Below are 7,678 nucleotides of genomic sequence, written 5' to 3' on the forward strand. Positions count from 1 at the left end.
GGAAGACCCACGTATAGATTTGGTAACCCAAAAACACAACTACCTTGCTATATCCAAACATTCTTAGTTATAATGATCCCTTGGTATCCGCTGGGGTTTTGGTTCCAGGATCCTCCGTGGATATCAAAATCCAATGGATGCTGAAGTCCCATTAAATACAATGGGGTGGTGTTATAATTACAATAATATGATTAATGGCCCTTAGTATCAACTGGGGTTTTGGGTCTCTAGGATGCCCTGTGGATACCAAAATCCATGGATGCTCAAGTCCTATTAAATTACAGTGACCAGTAAAATGGCCTCCCGTATATAAATGACAGTAACCAAGCTTGCTTTTTGGGATGTATAATAAGTTTGGAATATTTCAGCCCCAGGATAGCTGAATCCGTGGATGAAGAACCCATGGATACAAGAGCCGACCTGAGCCGAAACTTTATTTCGTTGACGTTATGAGGACGTTGAGAACGATAGTAATTTTAACAATGTTTATTATTAAAAAGACTAATTTTATAGAGCAACAAACATGTGCCATTGGTTCTACTTACACTTGGCGAAGCTCCTGGAGAAGGCCAAAGGGGATTTCAAATATCCAAGGATTGATAAGAGGATTTTTGCAAAAAAAAAAAACCATCTGAGATGTAATTGTGTCCACCTGCATTGCTTTCCTCTTGTAAAAGAAACAGTCCTTGAATTGAAAAGCCCAAGTCAATTTTTGGTACTTCTAGGACAGATCCATCAATGGTATAGTGTTTGAGCTTCAGACAGTGGAGACCAGGGTTTGAATCATCGTCAGCGTACGAACCCACTTGGCAAGTCACACTCTCCAGCCGCGGGGATATAATAAATATAATAATATAATATAATAATTATTATTATTTATTATGATTATTATTTATTTTATGATATGCTGCCCACACTGGGAATCCGGGCAGCTTACAACAGAGGGGAGATACAAAGCAAATAACAATAAACATGTAAATAAAAAAAACAGATGTAACATAGCAGGATATTAACCAATAGCAATAAACAAAATACATGATAGCAAGGTAACAAAAACAAAAAAAAGGCCATGCAGAACCTCTTCTGAACAAATCTTGCCAAGAAAACCCAGGATAAGGTGTCGCCATTTGGAAACAAATCGAATTCACACAGTAACAACACTTAAGAACAACTACCCGTAGTTGCTCACAATTTGTGATTCAAACACACAACTTTTGGAAAAGAGGACCAAATTGTAGTTAAAGGGCTCTCTTCCAGATGAAGGTGAATGAGAGGATGTTTCCTTCTTTCTGACCTGGCTGTGTCTGCACTGGGCGGAAATAATGCAGTTTGACAACATTTAACTGCCCACGGCTCTATGGAGCCCTAGATTTCTGAGTTTGGTGAGACATTAGCTTTCTATGGTAAGCGAATGTCTGTACGTCGGGTGTCCACAACAAACTAAAAATCCCAGGAGTCCACACATGAGGCCATGAAAGTTAAAAGCGGTGCCAAACTGCATGAATTCTGCGTGCAGATGCCTAAGATTTACGATTCTGTGATTTGACCCTCCTCCCCCCCAGCCTTACTTCTAAACTGCTTCCGAAAAGCAATTTATTTTTCAAGTGCATATGCATAAATTTTACTATATAGTATGTTTGTTGCAACCATAGCAATCTTAAATTGTAGGGCAGGAAGAATACAGCATCTAAATTCCTCTACTACACATTATGTTAATGCATTATTGGCTATTGTATTTATATTTTTGTACTCATTTATTGTTATTATCCTTTTTTATTGAACCTTTTATTATAGAGTTTCTTATGGAGAGTGTTATATGGGTTTTGTTGTATTTTTGAGATTGGCTAACAATAAATGTTGTTGCTGTTTGTTGTTTGGTTACATCATTGACCAGTAAATGTCCAGAGAATTTAAATATAAGTTGCAAAGTTTAATACAAAAAAGAAATACTATTGCCATTTGCTGTTTTAGAAGTAGGGACCGTTTGGTCACAAAATCCACCGTTTGTGGCACAGCAGACTCAAGAACCCTTGGCTCTTGTTGCTATGTGTCTTCGTCTGCGAGACGTTTCCAACTTAGTGGAGGACCTAAGGAGGACCTATACTGGCATTTTCTTGGCAAGATTGTGGTCAAAAGGGTTTGACACAACCTTCCCTTGAGGTTGAGAGAGTGTGACTTGCCCAAGTGGGTTTCCCATGGCTGAGCTGGGAATTGAACCAGCTCTGATCCCCTTTATTAGTGCCAAAGCAATGGGTGATCAGGTTTCTTGTGCCCTGCAAGGCCTTGTTTGCACTCCAGGTTTCAGACCGAGAAACATAGTGCGCTCATGCACCACGGAAGTGAAACTTTTGGTGCGCCACTTTCCGTTTGCGCAAAAACAACAGCCAGAACAAGCACCAGAGCTCCTGCAGCGCTTCAGTGTGCCTGTCGTACTGGTGAGGGTGGTTTTCTTTTTAAAAGGGAAATGTTGACACGGTCCTCTGGCTTCGAAGCCATTGCAGGATAAGAAGCCAAATGCAGAGGAAATAAACAGAGCATTTATGATGCAGAACGGAAAGAAATGGGATTTCTCCTCTGCAGCTCTTTCCGAAGACTCTGGAACTTGCTTCCATGGATTTTACGGGGCCTAGTCCCTGTTATTTAGTCAAGTCCAACTTGGGTCCATATTTTTTTGTTTTCTTTAACGTTCAACAAACACGCCAGCCTTTGCAATGTTCCTCTTTGTTACCTTCTTTTGTAATTGGTTTCAAGCCATAATGTTTTTTTGCTGGTACTGTGGTTGTCATCTGATAGTTTAGCTTGATATTCCTTCCTGCTGATCTTTAACTCTCCCTTTTCTGACACTGTCTGCTTTTCATATGATTTTTCCAACCATGACAATGCATGCAATACATATTGACAACATACACATGCAAAATGAATCTAGAGAGTCTTTAGTAGACCGCAAGCTGAACAGGAGCCAAAGTGTGATGCAGCAGCTGAAAAAGCCAATGGACATTCTAGGCTGCAGCACCAATAGAATTATAGTGGTCTAGAGGGAAGTAATAGAAGTTACAGTTTGACGTGCTTTAAAATGTCAATGGCTCAATGCTATGGCATCCTGGGATGTTGTTTTTGTGTGGCACCAGAGCTCCTCTGACGAGGAGGCTAAATGAATGAGAGGCCATGCTGTTGCTAAGGTCTTGCAAGGTCACTGTTTCCCCCCAACAATAGGCAAGATCTTGTTATTTTGGGCCACATTTTCAGAACATGGCTGTTGCAAGACTTAGCCCACGTGGCTCTCATTCCATAGGGTTTGCCATAAGTTGGGCTGGTACTAAATATCAGGTAACAACAACCACAATTGGCACCGATTGGGACTGTTTATTTAATAGACGTGGCACTGCAGTTGTGCTTCCCTTATCCAAATGCTTGGGTTTTGGATTTTGGATATCTGCAATATAAATAAGAAAATATCTTGGAGAGAGAAAACCAGGTCTAAAGATTAAATTCCTTTATGGAGTTTATCACACTGGGGCTCACTTTGGCCATGCAAGAGAGATAAAAGCGCATTGAAAGCATCCCGCAAATAGAGCAAAAATGGTGAATAATTGGTACAAATGATTAGCACACACAAGTGGCGGCAAGTAAAGCAATATTGGAAAGTGCATAGTCCGCTGAAAACTGGACAGTCAAAGAAATGGCGTTAATGCTTCTTTGGGACGTTTGTGAATTTGGCACAATGATGCATTTTTTCCAGCATATTCACAAGAATAATTCCTATCTCCTTTGTGTGTAAACAACAAACGTTTTGTCTACATCATAATTTTATACAAGATATGTGAAAGAACCTTTTGGTCAGGGTAACAAAGTCTGCGCACACTGGACACATTTCAAAGAGCATTTACTTCCTTGTTGTCCTTGCTATTTTGAATAGTTCAATGCTGAATGCGTGGCGTGCAAATCGTATTGTAGTTTTTATTGATAATTAAATTTAAAACTATAGGGAGAACTGAGAATTGCCAAAAGGGGACAGTCAGAGGGTATGGCCGCTCAGTCCTCCACAAAATGTTTCTTTAAAACAACATCACAATTTGCAGCCAAAAGTCAGCAGTGCAGTATTTAAAATAGTACAGGATAAGGAAGGAAATGCTTCATAATAAATGGGACAGGTCAATATCCTGGTCAATTTAGTTCCTTTTAAGTCCATTTATGCAGTAGTCTCTCCCGGTAGCCACGATCATATTAGTAAAGCAAAGGGATCCGATCCAACAGAGAGAAAGAAATTTGTGTAGCAGAAGCGGTTGTAGCCTGAATCTGAGGAAGAAGACTGAATCTGTGGCTGCATCTGCACTGCAGAATAATGCATTTGGCACCATTTGAACTGCCAGGGGGTCTATCCTGTGCAATTTTAGGATCTGTAGTTTGCTGCGGCAGAGAGGAACAGAGAAGGCTAAGGCTCACTGACCAAACTGCAAACTCCGTAATTGCAATACCATGGAGCCACGGCAGTTAAAGTGGTGCCAAACTGCATTAATGATGCAGTGCAGATGCGGCCATAGCCTACTTGTTCTAGCCAGGAGGTGGGTGCAGAGCAGAGCAGGGATGAGCCCTGGCATCGCTGCAACTGAGAAGTAAAGGAGGAAGCTAAGTAAATACATTGACTCCCTTCCCCCCCCCCCCCCCAATACCAGTTTCATGTTTTCACATACAAATACATTAATCCTTGCACATTATAGCAAGCCACTGGTCTCTTAGAGAAACTGGGAGATTTGCACCCAATACCTTTCCTCTTGTCTGGGGCAGAGCCCCCCGCCAAACTGGAGAATTTGCACTTCATCTCCTATCGGGAAAGAACCCCACAAAACTGGAGACCCAGGGCTAGTTCTTGAATTTGGCAACCCCAAGAGTCCTATTGTGGTTTTGAGTTTTGGACCTGGATGCTGGAGACCAATGTTTGAATCCTTGCTCAGCCATGGGAACGCATTTGGGCAGTCAACACTCTCTACGCCCTCTGGAGAAGGCCATGGCGAGCCTCTCTTCTGAACAAATTTTTGCCAGAGACCCCAGGAAACCTCCTGAAAAACAAGCAAGAGTGCACAAAACCCATTCTTTTTCTGGACTTACCCAGGTGTTATACGCACCTCTCCTAAACTAGGACTCAGGGTGTCTTGTTCGTGAATGCTTTGAGTGAGAGGTTCCTGCATGGCCAGAATGGGGTTGGACTGATTGCCCCGGGGGTCTCTTCCAACTCTAGGGCCTGGTTCCAGACTGCCAAAATAAAGCTTCTTTGGGTCTTCTTTGAGGTATGCTATTTAAGGATGCATAGGGTCCTAAGAGTCCGGAGGTCGCGCAAAAGCCACACTCCATTCCTAAGCATGTGGGAGTGCTCTTTTGGTAAAGCCTTCTTGGATCTTAGGAGCATGCATCATTGAAAAAGCATACCTCCAAAGAGACCCAAACAGCTTTATTTTGGCAGTCTGGTAACAGGCCTAGGATTCTAGGATTGTGCCAAAATTAAACAAAAAAACAGATACAAACAACTACCATTAAAAACACCAGTGAGCCACATGAGAATTAACATACAACTGCTTTAAAGTAATTTAAAAGCACACCACTATTTAAAACAGGTAAACATGTGGGCGGTCCCGCATTCGGTAAACATGTGGGCTGTCCCTCATTCAGGATCCCCAACATCTGGAATACCAAAATCAAAAATGCTCCAACATCCGAAGTACAATCAAATCCAAAACCCACAAAACAGCGATGCCATTATGGGACCAAGCCAAAATGCACAAAATACCAAAAGTTGGAAACGACTTGAAGGCACACAACACACACAAAGACAACAATAACAATACATCATTCCACAGCCCACCACCAAATATATTCAAGCAAAGATAAGCAGGCCTTCTTTAGGTTTGAAACAGTAGGAAGGCGGTGCTGTGGTTTGAGCGTTGACTGTGACTCTGGAGGCCAGGGTTCAAATCCTGGCTCGGATATGTCAACCCACTGGGTGGCCTTGGGCAAGTTGCATCCTCTCAGCTTCAGAGGATGGCCATGGCAAACCCCTCTGAAGAAACTCGCCAAGAAAACCCCATGATAGGGTCACAGGCGCACAACCACAACAGCAATACAGTGGGCGGGAGGTGTATTAAGGATGACAGAGCCCATCATGAGACCATGATGGAAGTGATAACAGTGCCATGGTTGCCCTGGATTCTCTTTTTGTCTATGAATATCCAATGGTTCTGTACCAACAACTCACCAAAGAGGCTGAAGGTGGCACCGGACTCCCTGCCCGGCACTTTTTGGAGATGGAAGGGGTCTTCATCAGGTCTCGCTTCTTCCTTGAAAACATGGCTCGCTCCTCCAAAGACGGGTGGCCACAAGGTACCCAGGTCAACAGCTGGCACCCAATGGAGGTGCCAGCCTTTCCATGCACCGGCCTGGCCTCCCACAGGTGCCCCTGATGTGCCAATGTGCCCACTAACAGAAGGTTTTGGAGGTCGCTTACTGCATGCACTCAAGGCACATGATTCAAACCCATTTCCTGGCTGGGCTGGTCGGAAGGCAAAGAAAAGAAGAAGCGGCGACAACAACTGACACGACAACAGCATGAAGGCACAGGAAAAGGCTGGGGTGTGTGTTGTGGGTGTGTGTCAGCATCTGAACCCTGGGAGGAAACCAACGCTTGCTTGGTTGCTTTTCTAGGCTGAGATGAGTACTGTATTATCCATTTGAACGTCCAAGATTATCGGCCACTGCCTCCTTGTGCAATAACTCATCGTTGGTCTTCTGGCCCAATACTGTTTGGCCAACATCTTGTGGCCATGAGTTCCACAGGTTAGAGTTTTTTTGCACTACAGGAATTTTTTAAATTGTGGTTTCCACCACTTTGTTGTTGTTGCGTGTCTTCCATTCATTTCTGACTGAAAGCCCTGGCAAATCTCCTCCGAACAAACCTTGCCATGCAAAGCCTATGATAGGTTTGCCTTAGGGTCGCCAGAAGTCAGAAATGACTTGCAACAACAACAACAGTTAACTACTGTTATAATCCCGAATTATAACTGTGACAAGTTGCTTCCAAAAAGTAACTTTGCACAGCCTGGGAGGGAAAGAAAGAAATCATTGTCCACTTTTTCCAACAGGTTTGATAGCCCACCTGTTGAAGGGCCTTATTTTATTTTAATCTTTTGTTTTCTTGTCAGCGAGGGTGGCAGAGGGCTGCATCCTTTTCTTCTGCACAAAAAACATTTTCTTAATTATTTTATATTTAATTTTTTAAATTCCATCTTAAATTTACTTTGGGATATTTTTAGTTGCCACTTCTTTTAAATTGCAAGATGCTTTGTGTCCCAATTTTTTTTTGGGGGGAAGCGGGAATAAATAAAAGAATAAAAGCATTTTGTTGCAAGCCGCTTGCATCACTTCCAACTTTGGCACCTAAGGCATACCTTTCATGATTTTCTTGGCAAAATTGTTCAAAGAGGGTTTGCCCTTGCCATCCTCTAAGGCTGAGAGAGTGTGGTTCACGCAAGGTCACCCATGGGTTTCCATGGCTGGACTGGAATTCGAATCTGGTCTCCAGAGTTGTGTAGTCCAATACTCAAACCATTACTTCACTCTGGCTCTCATATATATCTATATATTATATATATATATATGTTTTGCAAAATTATACTGTACTGTAAAAGAA

This window comes from Sceloporus undulatus, chromosome 10 (genome assembly GCF_019175285.1).
Source record: "Sceloporus undulatus isolate JIND9_A2432 ecotype Alabama chromosome 10, SceUnd_v1.1, whole genome shotgun sequence".
NCBI classification, from domain to species: Eukaryota; Metazoa; Chordata; class Lepidosauria; order Squamata; family Phrynosomatidae; genus Sceloporus; species Sceloporus undulatus.